Source organism: Delphinus delphis, chromosome 5 (genome assembly GCF_949987515.2).
Source record: "Delphinus delphis chromosome 5, mDelDel1.2, whole genome shotgun sequence".
In the NCBI taxonomy this organism is placed as follows: Eukaryota; Metazoa; Chordata; class Mammalia; order Artiodactyla; family Delphinidae; genus Delphinus; species Delphinus delphis.
In genome coordinates, this window is record NC_082687.1 from 121,255,037 (window position 1) to 121,269,256 (window position 14,220).

Genomic DNA, 14,220 nt, shown 5'->3' on the forward strand with positions numbered 1-14,220 from the left:
TGCATTTTTCTTATCAATGCTCAGATTGTCCCGTTTGGGTCAGTGGGAGCCTCTTCAAGTTTGGTTTATGAGTCCTTCAGTCATATTCAGCAGCCCCCTTATTTTCTGATACGACAAGATGTTCTAGGCTTATCTTGTGTATTTCTTGCCCTAACCCTGGAATTAAGCATTTTTCCAAGGAGCTGGCATTCCTTCATGGGAAACAGTATTATTTAGAGACCACAGCCTGGGTATGGGGGGTGCTTATTGCTACTAGGGTGGTCATTGTTTCCTTTCCTTCCTTCTTTCCTCCCTCCTTCCCTTCCTTCCTTCCTTCCTTCCTTCCTTGCTTCCTTCCTCTCTCCCCCTTGCACCTTTCTTCCTTTTCTTTCTTTATAAAGAGAAACTAAATAGTGAGTTGTTACCAATAATTATTTGTTTTCTCTTTCTTTATAAATTTATATATAACTATATATATAATTAATATTTCAGAATAAAAATATAAAATAGTATTAAAATATGATTATCAAAACCAGTTTGAATTTATTGTGTAACTCAATTTATTGAGTTGTTACCAATAATTATTTGTTTTCTCTTTCTTTATAAATTTATATATAACTATATATATAATTAATATTTCAGAATAAAAATATAAAATAGTATTAAAATATGATTATCAAAACCAGTTTGAATTTATTGTGTAATTCATCTTTAGAGTATATACCACTAGGGATGTACAGTCAAATTATTGTCTTTTAAAGTCACTTGAAATGAATTGTTCTCTGTACAATCTAAAAATGTGCTTGGTGGTTAAATTTATTTGTTTCATTCTGCTTTAGAGCTGTAGTGTAGTTATGTTAAATTTCTCTTAATTTTGTTTTGAAGTCATGTAAAACAAGGTCTATTCAGAGACGTCTGGCTTCCATTTTTGTCTCCCCATCCACCATTAAGTAATTTTTAAAATTTCATTGTTTATCATTCTTTTTTTTTTTAATAGGAGCAAGTATGTGTAGCTATTGGTTGCCAACTTAAAAAAAATGCACCATGTGAGAGTTGTGAATTAAGGTTTATTTGGGGCAAAATGAGGACTATAGCCTGGGAGACAGCATCTCAGATAGCTCAGAGAAACTGCTCCAAAGAGGCGGGGGGAAGGTGATTTTGGTGAATGGGGAGTGCATGCAATCAGGCACATATTTTTTGCAGAGGTTTCTGCTAGTGTCATGAAGGTTACTGCTAGTCACGGGGAGCAGATGTCACCATGAAGGATTTTAGTGCTTCTCTAGATATGAGTATACAAGAATTGGGCTCATAAAATCCTCTCCTGAAAATATCTATCTGAAGACCTGTTCTGCCAGTTTTTCCCAGAGCACAGAGTGCCTCACTTCTGCTCTCCACCCTGAACTCCTTTCAGGGGGTGTTGAAAATCAGCAGCTGCAGCAGCACGTGATTTAATCCCTGTAGAGGTAGATGGCGAGGGCCGATTTGCAGCTGACGGGTATCTCCTCCATCTCCACTTTCTTAGATAAATGTTAGCTTGAGATACATATTTTCCTCTACCTTGGCTTTTCACATTTTTATGCCATGTATCTTGACGGTCACTACTTAGCAGATATATAGACGCTTCTCATCCCCTTGAGAGCTGCAGAGTTTATTCAACCAGTCCCCGAGTGATGGGCAGTCTCACAGTTCTGTCCATATGTGGATCAAAGTTTAAAGATATTTAAGTGGCGGGAAAAAGTCCCATTCCAGCAAAGGGGCAAACTTAGATAAAATGTGTTCTACAATTTGGGTCACTCTCCTGGTCATCATGTATATATAAGTTAAGAGAACCTTCCTTGTTCAACAATACTGGGCTTCAGGAGGTGATAATAGGAGAATCATGGGGTTTCTTAACTCTCCATGTGGTTCCTAGTCCTGGAGATCCAAATTGGTGTAAGTATGTAAATTAACTTTCCGTGTATCTACATATTTACATATGTAAATGGAAATGTGCTAGGAGCAGCTACTAACTTTCAGGAGATCATATGTGCATATGACACAGACATTACTAATGTACTATTTTTGGCCTCCCCCTTTTTTCTGTCTTTACCTATTTATTACCTTTTAAAGAATGAATCTACCCTTGTGTATTCAAATACAGTATCACTCCTATGCAAGTGTCCATTTGAGTTCAGGTATTTCTCCACAGACCTCCAACCTAAGGCATCTAAAATTAAATGTATCATCTTGGATATCTTGCATACAGTGTGAAAACACCTGCCCTATTGTCTCTTCCTATTTTCAGTGATGCACTATTTTCCCACGTTTAAAGCCACTGGTATATCTCTTTATTTGTTTAACTTTTACACTACCTAATTTGACCAAGTCTCCTGCATTAGATGTTGATTTACCTGGGGTTCCGTGGAAACCTGGACATGACAGTCATATCCAAAAGAGACTCCTTGAGAGGAGTCTGTAACAGTAGCAATTTGTCCTGGGCCCTTTCCCACGGATCAATGGATTAGATAAAGATGTAAACACGTACTGGTCAAATGTGACTATTTAGAAGAAACACTGAATGTGTGGAATAAAGCACTTGGAAAAATGATTCTAAAAGCTAGAGTAAATGAGCTCCAGTTAAACAAAAGAAACCGATTAAATGCCATGGGTGGTCTTCGGAGAGAGAGTGACCTGATGTAAGAGGGGTGAAACCGCATCCCAGCAGAAACGCTGAGGTGCTGGGTGTGATCACCGGCAGCAGTGAGGTCGATGGTGAGAAATCACCGGCACCCTCCAGGCCTCACAGGCTCTCCTGAAGCAGGATTAGAACTGTCTACCTTGGGAGGCTCTGGGAAGACGATCCAGCTCCTGGAGTTGATAGGTGTGTGTCATACAGGGTTCCCCGGGGAAACAGTGCCCTCTGAGTGTGGGCTGAGGTATTTATTATGGGAATTAAACCTTACACACTGTGGGAGGGTCAGGCGAAGGGGAGGTCCAGAAAGGGGAGTTGGAAGGTCAGAGGAGTCACTTCCTTAAGAAATGGGCGGAGTACTGGCCCAGGGGGCAAGTCAGAGCTGTGGGGAGATCTGAGGAGACAGGCCATGTGGCTGCTGAAGTGGGACTGGGAAGGGGGAACTGGTGGAAAGCTTCCTCGGGAAGCTGCTGCTTCTGGGTAGCTGCAGAGGGTCTGTGACCACGTGATTGGTAGTGGGACACTGGTGCTCGGCAGGGCTCACAATTGGGAAAAAGAGCTACATGTGAAGAAGAGGGGACGAGGACCCCTGGGACTTGTTCCTCTGTCACCACGTCCTACTGAAGACTTCACTTGTGCCTCTCAGGTCTTGTCCGAAGTCTCTGTTGGTGACTCCAACCTAGAACCCTGGAGGGAAGAGAATCCGGGCAGAGTAGTTGGCAGTCTAACCACGTAGACTATAGCACTCTCAGCACAAAAAGAGGTAGACGTTTGCTCAATGAGAGGAAGAAATAAAGGGGTGATATAAAATCTGCCCAACACACATGTACAATGGAATATTACTCAGCCATAAAAAGAAACGAAATTGAGTTATTTGTAGTGAGGTGGATGGACCTAGTGACTGTCCTACAGGGAGAAGTAAGTCGGAAAGAAAAACAAATATTGTATGCTAACACATATATATGGAATCTGGAAAAAAAAAAGGTTCTGAAGAACCTAGGGGCAGGACAGGAGTAAAGACGCAGACGTAGTGAATGGACTTGAGGACACCGGGAGGGGGAAGGATAAGCTGGGACGAAGTGAGAGACTGGCATGGACATATATACACTACCAAACGTAAGGTAGATAGCTAGTGGGAAGCAGCCGCATAGCACAGGGAGATCAGCTCGGTGCTTTGTGACCACCTAGAGGGGTGGGATAGGGAGGGTGGGAGGGAGACGCAAGAGGGAGGAGATATGGGGATGTATGTATATGTATAGCTGATTCACTTTGTTATACAGCAGAAACTAACACACCATTGTAAAGCAATTATACTCCAATAAAGATGTTAAAAAAAAATAAAATAAAATCTGCCCAAGTGTGGGATCCCTCTAGACAGAGTGAAGGAATGTCCGCACGGCAAGACACCGTAGAGGGATCCACGTGCTGGGCATCTAGTTTGTCTAGTGGGTAAAGAGCACTCCCCGTGCTGCCACCATCACATCTACCCTCCTGCTTACGTCGGACCTGTGGCTTTACTTTTCGTTCCTCTGTCCCTCTCTATTTTCTGTGAACTGGTAGTTAGATTTAGAGGTTGACCTCACTCAGGTTAGATATTATATTTTTTCAGCAAGAATAATTCAGAAGATGTGCCTAGTAAGTGTTGTCTCCCTTTCGTGATCTTAGCGGTCACCGATGATCATTGCTTCCTTTGGGGAGAGCCAGACCTCTTACCCTCTTTGCTGTCGCCTCTTCTATAAATAGTAACCAAACCTTCACAATCCTGGCCAGAAGCGGGATAGCCTAGAGAAAAAAGGATTATGCACACGCGTTCTTATGTCTACCTACGCCTGCATCCCCACATCCGTATTGTTGTCAAGATGAGTTATTTCTGTGCTGTTGCAAGAGAAGGCCTAGGCGATCTTCTTAGGCAGCACTGTTGCATGCTGGCCTGAGGAGGGCAGGTAAGAGGAAGTGCAGGATCTGCAAGGAGCAAGTGTAGTGTAAACATTTACCCGCCCAGAGAATAAGCATATTATCCTGTATGCTTTATTTTCATGCTGTGTGTCTGTACTGGGCCTCCTGGGGGATAAAACCAAATCCTTCCATCTACACTTCCCAGCGAGGTGGGGCTGGGAGAGGTGGAGAGCAGCACGGCTGTGAATGTAGGGATCTTAAAATAAGGCATTTGCTTTCACTGGCCCCTGTGCCAGCCCAGCTTGGGGACCCAGGTGAAGCGTCTTTGTTGCTCTCACTTTATGAAAGTCCATAAATACAATTTGGTGGAGCTCATACAGGACTAAACTAGTTTGCAAGCTAAATCACCTGTAATGTCTTGATGGAGATTTTCTTCAGCAGAGATGGAACAAACTCCTTTGCTGAGGTGGAAGAACCAGGTATTACAGAGTCTTAAACTGTTTACACTTCGGAAAGCATTTCTATTGCCTTCACACATTAAAAGGTCCTATATTTTTATCGGATTATTTCCTATGGTTTCGGAATTATCCTCTGAAAGAAGCCTGGATTTTTCTGCTGTATAATTTCTCTGAAACAAAACCTCCCAAGGCAGTTAGAGGATTGACTTTTGACAAATAGCTATGAGGGTTGGAAGAAACCTAGAGATGCCTTTCAGGGAAACATTGAAATCCTCCAGAGAAAGAAAAGATTCTACTTAAAGACCCTTTAGCACACCGGAAACCCTTGGGATTTTTCATTCTATTAGTTTGTACATATGATACTGCTTTTTTTTTTTTGTATGTAAAAATGGTTATTGGCTATTTCATACTGTTCAGCCTCTCTAATTTAAAGCCATGTTCAGCAGCCATCCTTGGATCCAAGCTCTTATGAGTGTGAAATTAAGAGGGAGTACAGTCAAGTAAAAATTGTTACAAATGGGTGAGGAAATGCACTCTACTGGAAAAGAAAATTATAATATCCTGATTTAAACCACAACCCTATATATGATCTTCTAAGTGTCTGTTCCCTCACTGAGAGTGTTCTGTATGGCATACCCATTCCTTAAGGTTCTTAGAATGTTAATTGGGAGATGATTTTGTTCCTTTGTGCATGAATGTCTCCCTGCAACTAGGAGAAGATTTAGATTCCACGGAGTACCTTGACAGTGCTGAAGGAAGCAAGAAAATTGAGGCTGGGACTCTGCCTGGTGGAGCTTAGACTCCTGAGCCTTGGTGGGGGTCACTACTGAGCAGATTTGGATATTTGACTTTATTATTTTTTCCAGAGATAATAGGGCAGGGGCATATGAGTCTTACTTTTATATATATATATATATATTTTTTTTTTTTTTTTTTTGCGGTACGCGGGCCTCTCACTGTTGTGGCCTCTCCCGTTGCAGAGCACAGGCTCCGGACGCACAAGCTCAGCGGCCATGGCTCACGGGCCCAGCCGCTCCGTGGCATGTGGGATCCTCCCGGACCGGGGCACGAACCCACGTCCCCAGCATCGGCAGGCGGACTCTCAAGCACTGCGCCACCAGGGAAGCCCAAGTCTTATTTATATAATTTTTGAGACTAGGTGTTACTTTTTAAAAGGTCAGTTTATGAATTTATAATGCAATATCTAACTTCTTGATGAATTGGATGTTTGGGTCAGCTGACCAATGCATTCCTGTTTGAGAATCTCACTTAGAAATATAGTAAATATAGTTGAAGTTTTGTTGGATGGTTTTAAAAGTATATTTTCTTCCAGCTCTGCTATTCTCTGGAATCAGTTTTCTCCACTAAATAGAAATACTTGTCAAGTAGACAATCTATTTTAATTAGAGCGAGTTTGAGAAGACCATTTCTGTCACCCACAGTGTCAGCAAAACACCACTAAATTTCTTTATTTTCTCCCCCTTTTATATTTAAGGTACTCCTCTGCTTATATCATTTGACCACCAAACTGTTTCATTCCAACACGCTTTACATGTTGTGAGTCTCAAAGGTTTCAGATTTACCAGAAGGTAAATTCCTTGAGGGCAAGAGCTGTACTTCAGGAAAGCAGGTGTGCACTGGAAGAGGCATGCGTTTTAAGGAAGAGAGGCCTGGGTTCAAACTGTGGATACTTTTGACCACAATTTATGTGTCTGTGACCTGGGAGAGTTGTTTAATTACTCTGAGCCTCAATTCTTTAACCTGTAAAAATATGAGTAATAATACCTAACTCCAGGGTTTCATGGAGATTGAGTGATGTAGCTATGAAAGCACTTTGGGCTGAATACCTAGTACCACGTGCTGAGTAAAGGCTGACCTCTTTGCCTGTCTTGTCTTAATCTTCTTTGTAAGGCATCGCACATAATAGGCCCTCAGGACGCACTGGGTAATTGATTTCATATTAGGGGGGCCTTTCCTTGATGATGCAGCGTGAGATCCTTTTGTTGGTGGCAAATTATCTCCAAAGCACATTGTAGGTTGGGTTGCCTCGGGGAAGTCATCTTGCGAATCAGTGCTTGTCAATATTTTGTATGTAATATAAAAGCTACCATGAGAGGAAAGGAAAAGCTCATTTATTTTTCTGAGAAGGGCTGTGATTGTTATGCTGTCATTGCTGGCCAATTTTACAGGCTTAAAAATTATAGTGGTCCTTGCTGGGACTCCCTGTGCCGCCTCAGCAGCTGAGTGGCTCAGCAGCGGATCACTAATTCCAACCATCTTCTGCGGATTCTGGTTAGTTTACATCAGAGGATGGCCTTTTGTCATGTAGCCTTTGTTTGAGGGTTACTTTTATGGGCTTGTAGTACTTTATGCGTTGAGTTCACCACTCAGTGCTAGCATACTTTTATTATTTATTTGTTTGTTTCTTATATTTTTGAGTTTTAAGAGGTTTTTTTTTTTAAAAAAAAAATATGTTCTGTGTACTATCCCTTTATGAGATGTGTGATTTGCAGACATTTTCTCCAATTGTTAGCATACTCTTAAATGGTTGGAGCCAATGAAACCTTTTTGAAATAAATCTGTCTTGGGCAGTAGACGGCAATTTCTCTGCGAGTCATAGGTGGTTGCAAATCTGATCTAAGTTCACTTTTACTTGTGTGTGGATCCTTTGCTCAAACTTTATAAAGCTAAGAAGTTAAAAAAAATGTTAAAGCCTCTGTGAAGATAAAAAATGCAAGATAATATGTGCTTGCAATCGCTTTACCAAGGTTTCAGAAGACATAAAAACAAAACAAAACAACCAAGAAGTTTCTTTGTCAAAGGTCTGGAAAATACAACTTTTGGATAGATTTTTGGGAGACCTGTTTTGCATTAAAATACCAAATAAAACAAAATGATGGATTGTTTTGGCACCATTAAGTTGGGCTTATGTGATGAGAACTGTACATAAAAGACAGCCAGTTATTGTCATAGTTGACAGATTTTTGGGTACCGTCTACTTGTTCAGTACAGTAAAGTCCCAGGGGTGAGGAACTTTTCCAAAATTCTTATGGCAGGAACCATGCAAACTTCAGCTGTAACACACTGACATTATCTTCCCAGTTCTATAGCTGTCTGTACGTTGTGGTCTTGCCTGGCACACCAGATTAGTTCCTGTGACTTTCTGTATGAGTATTATCATTATTGATGTGGCTTCATTTTATTTTTCCCAAGTCTGTAAGTTGCCTTAAAGTATTGGTCAGATTTTAACAGGAGACGGATGTAGAGGTTTTCAAGTGGAGCGAATAGCGCAGGCAAGAAAATGAGGCGGAGCGTGTCCTAGGAAAAGCCAGGTGATTTGTTTAACTAGAGTATAGGTGTTCTCTAGGGGGTTTCTGAGAAAGAATACTGGAAAGGTATTTGGGGGGACATATGTGGAAGGCTTTGAGTGCCAGAATAAGGAATAGGTACTTAATTTTTGGCAATGTGGATCAATTTTAATCTGATGAAACACATGTTGGAAAACTCCTGAGGAGGCCAGTGATCTAGAGGAGAGGTGATGAGGTTTGAATTGGGGGGAAGTGATGACAGGAAGCACACGGAGACAGATTGCCCTCATTCTGCCACATTACACTTAATGCACTTGTAACACACTGTGACATACGTCACCAAATGGATCTGTGTGCCTGTTAATAGAAAGAATGGAGGACTGACATTAAGTCCAAGGTTAAATGAGGAATAAATGTGTTCAATAAATATCCATGTGTATTAGGTCGCTGGGAGGAGAGATTGCCACCACAAATTTACATACCTGTGTGGAGTTTTAAGTGAAAGTTGATTATTAAAGTCAATCAAAACCTAATGTACACGCTGCTATAGGTAGCATAGATAACCAGCAAGGACCTACTGTATAGCACAGGGAACTCTGCTCAATATTCTGTAATAACTTAATTGGGGAAAGAATTTGAAAAAGAATAGATACATGTATATGTATAACTGAATCACTTTGCTGCACACCTGAAACGAATACAACATTGTTAATCAACTATACTCCAATTAAGAAAAAAAACCCTAATGACACTTTATTTCAGCACTTCACAGTTTTTAACATTTATTCCCCTTTTTACCTCATTTGATCTTTAGAAGGGTTTGGTAAAGTAACTCCTAGGGTCTTCATTTTTTTTTCTAGAGTCTTCATTTTATAGAAACTGAGGCATAAAGAGGGGGAAAGCCTTGCTCAGAGTATAAAGGTGGCAGAAATCAGACACTAAATCCATGCTTCTGGGGCCCAGGTCCATTTCCCGCCATTTTTTTCTCCTGCTTCAGCAGTCCTTGATGACCCATTAATTTGCCATTTAATGCATTTGTTTGTGGATGTGCGCTGTTCATCATTTTAATCAAAATAATGTTAAAAATCCCCCAGACCTCTTTGTTTTCTACTTCAGCTTCTACGGGCAGTGTGAGAATTGCATTATGAGTCACTTGTTCATGGTCCTTGGCACTGAGCGAAGGAGAGAATGTAGACATGTTTGGATTAAACATATTTGAATGAACCCCCATAGCACTTCCAACGACAGGTCAGAACCTTTAAGCACTGAATAAATGTTAGTTGATGAGCAGCGTTCCTGGGAATAAGAAAGATGCTTAGGAATGTGCCTTAAATGGAACATCAAATGATCCCCTAGTGGCTCCAGATTCACTGTGCTTTTCTAAGTGCCTCGTTTATGGCCAGGCCCAGGGGAGACCTTAGCTCCTTGAGTTTTATTGTTGGTAATATTTGATATATTATTTGAAGTAAATTGAAAGCATTCCTTGAAATGCTTCTTTCTAGTCTCTTCCATCTTTTTACGCAAAATATAATTCTCAGTTTACTTTTCAGATTAATCCCTGACTTTCAACTGAGTTCATAGAAACAAGATTTAAGATTTATCAATGAGGCGCCTATAGGAAACTCCTGATAAGTACTTGATTTTGATGGTGAGATCCTGGACTTCTATCCTGAGCCTAGGCCAGCATCTGGTGCCATAATGGAGGGTTTTGGGAGGGAGTTGAGTCTGTTTTTAATGTGGGAGGTATGTTGGCATTTGTGGCCAGAGGGAGGACTGTGGCAGTTTTAATACATGGCTGCAAATTCATTGAGAGGAGGGGTCTCGTCCCCTCTCTTTGGATCTGGACAGACTTAAGACTGCTTTGAAAAACAGAGTGTGAAAGAAGTGATGCTGTGAGACTTCCAAGGCTAGGTGTTGTAAGAACAGGCAGTTTTGGCTTTGTTGACTGCAACACTTGCTCTGGAACCCTGAACTGCCAAGCAAGAGGTGACCACTCTGCAGCTGTCATCCTGGAGAGGCTTCTCCTAAGTGTTCTGGTTGACAGTTACTGCTGAGTTCAGCCTTCCAGCTGTCCCTGCCAAGATGCAAGACATGGAAGTTAAGCAGACAAGCCCAGCTGCTATTTGGACACCAAAGAATTACCTACATCGATACACATGCAACAGAAGAATCACCCAGCTGAGCCTTGCCCAAATCACAGACCCACAAAATCGTGAGAAACAATAAAATGGTTGTTCCGAGGTACTTCCACAGACTTTATTTCATTCAGGAAATAGGTATTGAGTAACTTCTACATGCCCAGCCCTGTGTTGGGTATAGCGGTAAAATCCAAAGATACAGACAGTCTTTGTCTTCCAGGAAACAAGCTTATTTGTGAGGCAATTGGTGAGAAGTTAAATAGCGAACAAGAAGTTAAATACCACTAGAAGAAATGCAATGTGCTAATGCGGGCTAAATGTGGGCCATGTTTTTTTTTTTTTTTTTTGCGGTACGCGGGCCTCTCACTGTTGTGGCCTCTCCCGTTGCGGAGCACAGGCCCCGGACGTGCAGGCCCAGCGGCCATGGCTCACGGGCCCAGCCGCTCCACGGCATGTGGGATCCTCCTGGACCGGGGCACGAACCCGTGTTCCCTGCATCAGCAGGCGGACTCTCAACCACTGAGCCACCAGGGAAGCCCCTTGGGCCATGTTTTAATGAGCTTAGAAGGGTGGGTTATACCAAGGGTCACTGAGTTTGATCTTATTATCTTTTAATTCTGTTATGCACGGGCAGAAAATCTATATTGGTTCTAATGAAAGTTATGAATGGAAAGGATCTTGGACCCTTGAATGCATATTCAACAAACACATATTTACTGGGAACGAGTGAGGAAGGTGTGAAAGTATATGATGTGGTCATACAGCTTGCTGAGGGCCCCAGAATTTCCCACAGACTTGTTTTCACATGTTGCTGGAGTTTAGGCCCAGGGCCACAAGACTCCAGAGACATGCCTTTGACTCCTGTGCTACGCTGCCTGCTAAGAAAAATGAAGGTGGACTCCTAATGGATGCTTCACACGGGGACATGAAAATTGATAAACAGTTTCTTAGAATATAATGCCCATTACTACTCTAAGTATCAAAAAGTGATTTTAGCTGATTGAAGTAGAAAAGAAAATTCTTAAAAAGATACTGAACGGCTCACAGACTTCCAGAAAAATCCTAGGCTTGGAGGCCACGTATCCAGGAGCAATGCCCCAAATCATACTGTGGGCTGGACCCACTAAAGACACTTCTTTGCCGCTAACCACACCACTGGCCTCACTGACATGGGTCCTGTTATTTGAGCCCCTGCTCTGGCTGCCTCTGGGATGAGGATCCGGCCACACATCGTCCACGTGCATGCTGCATGCTACCTACTTCCTCCCGACACAGCACCAGATGGTGATTCCAAGTCTGGGGCAGGTGATTCAATTGGCAGAGCCTATGCCATGATGTGCTAGTCGGGGAGACTCAGAAAGCAAATACCTGGCACTTTTACCTTCTATGATAATCAGGGACATTAGATGCTGGGAGACCCAAGAATGACAAATTCCACAGCTGCCCTTTTGGTTCCTTCATACTGCTCTCCTGTTTCTCTTCTGTTAAGCAGAATCTATCCATGCTTCAGCGTTCAGCTTTGATCCCATTTCCTCTATGAAATTTTCTCTGATGCCTCTAGGTTTTGGTTTTATTCCTCTTCTGAACCCCTACATTAGTTACAGCCAGAATGAGTGGTGAAAACCTAAGATTTAAGAGTTGACTTCATATCATTAGACCTGAACCTCATTGTCCCAATGAACTGTCGCAAGTAGAATAGTATTGGGTGGCCCTTTTGAATCGTTAGTAGAGAAATATCTAGTCTGTATGGATAGCTTCCTCTCCTTCCACTCAGCGGACTCCCCTTGTTCTCTTTATCTTTGGTCTTTACCTAATAATCAACACTGTCTGGTGTTGTTGCTAATATTTTGTGTTATTTTCTTGTCTCCTTCACTAGGAGGAATTCCCACTGAAGGTAGCAACTATATCTAGTAGTTCTTCTGTGATGTCCATAATATGGAACAAATAGTATATGCTTAGTGATTGGTTGGGAATAAATATGCCTGAAAAATGCAGCATTTTGCGGCACTTGTGGGTCCTTTCACCCAGCAGGTATTCACTCGATGTTAGAATACCTCATTTCCAGAAATAGTAATAAAACTTCCTCCCATTCCTGTAAAATTTTCCCTTCAAGCAAGGAATGACAATGGAATATTTTATTATAGGACTGAAGATCCTCTTAGGAACATTAAGTCCGTGGCCCTCAAAGTAAAGAATAGCCTATACGTATCTATGCACAAAAGTTGACTGCATAATCCTTTAATATACTTTTCAACAGACTGATTTCAATGCGAGTGAGGAGGAAGTTTTCAATACTGAGTGGTTTACCCATCAGGCTTGTCTTGGTAGAGGTATATACCTATTCTAAGAATTGATTTCTATGGTAGAAATTATTTGAAAAACGAATACCTAATTGCTCAGAAAAATGTGCATAATGTATATTTTCTATTATGACTTTCTTTCAAAGAAAAAAAGTCCTTAAATGATAAATCATTTTTTTAGTGATTTGGGGGATGTCCATAACCCTTAGATAAAATCTCCCTGTGTGCTGCAGTTAAATAATTTCCAATCAGACTTATTAATTTAGATTGGCCACTACCAACTTTTCTATTACAATATTGTAAGCGTCTTGTTGACTCACCTGAGGAGGTGAAGGTACAAAGCTGCATCTTTTGTAGGTTTAAATCTCATAAGCCGTTTTCAAAAGAACTGTTTTTTCCATATGAGATTTCAATTTATTTAAAAATATTTATTAAACAGTTTGAGGGAAAATATTTGCAATTCACATATCTGATAAAAGACTAATATCCAGACTATAAAAAGAATTCTCAAAACCCAATAATAAGAAAACAAACAACCCTCCAAAAATGAACAGTATTTCAATAGACATTTCACCAAAGATGTATGGCTATCACATACACACATGAGAAGATGTTCAACATTATTAGTCTCTAGGGGAATGCAAATTTAAACCACAATGAGATGCCACCACACACCTGTTAAGATGGTGAAAAGAGAAAGAAAGAGACAATATCAAGTGTTGGTGAGGATGTGGAGAAACTAGAATTCATATATAGCTGTTGAGATTGTGAAATGAAATAGTCACTTTGACAAATAGCCAGGCCGTTTCTTATAAAGTAAAACAGACGCTGCCCATACGACCCAGCAATCCTATTTCTAATTATTTATCCAGATGATATAAAATAAAAACTATCTTCACACAAAAACCGTGATGTGCATGCTTGTAGCTGCTGTATTTACATACAACGGCCCCAAACTAGAAGCAACCCAATGTCCCTCAGCTGGTGAATGGGTAAAAACACTGTGGTATATTCATCAATGGAATACTCTTCAGCAATCGAGAGGAATGAACGGCCACAGTAATAACGTGGAAGAATCTCAGACGCGTTATGCTAAGTGAGAGAAGCCATACTCAAAAGGCTGCAACTGTGTTGTTTCATTTGTGGGCCTGCAGAAACCGTACAGAAACAGAAAAGTGGTTTCCAGGGGCTGGGAATGAGGGGAGGAGTTGACTACATGGGGAACAGGAACGTTTTGGGGGCAATGGAGTTTCTCTATACCTTGATTGTGGTGGTTACATGACTGTATGCATTTACCAAAACTGCATGATAGAACCATATACTAAAAAGGGTGAAGTTTACATAGGTCAGTTGTACCTAAATTCAAAACTAAAAAATTATTTAGGTTCATCCTAGGACTGAGATAACTGCTAAACACCGAGAATGAAGAGATCAGTAAGATCAGTCTGGCTGAAGGAGATTGGATGGACA

General features: G+C 41.2%; 1 long non-coding RNA gene across 3 annotated transcripts in view; it reads left to right on the forward strand.

Moving 5' to 3' along the window:
* Positions 1 to 14,220, forward strand: part of LOC132426151 (uncharacterized) — a 66,678-nt gene that overhangs the window by 10,460 nt on the left and 41,998 nt on the right. The window contains exon 3 of one of the 3 annotated variants that reach the window (XR_009519613.1): positions 5,985 to 6,306. The exons of the other annotated variants lie outside the window; for them this stretch is intronic. This is a non-coding gene — a long non-coding RNA (uncharacterized lncRNA). Of the gene's footprint in view, positions 1 to 5,984; positions 6,307 to 14,220 lie in introns of those variants that run through there. 3 annotated transcript variants of the gene reach the window in all.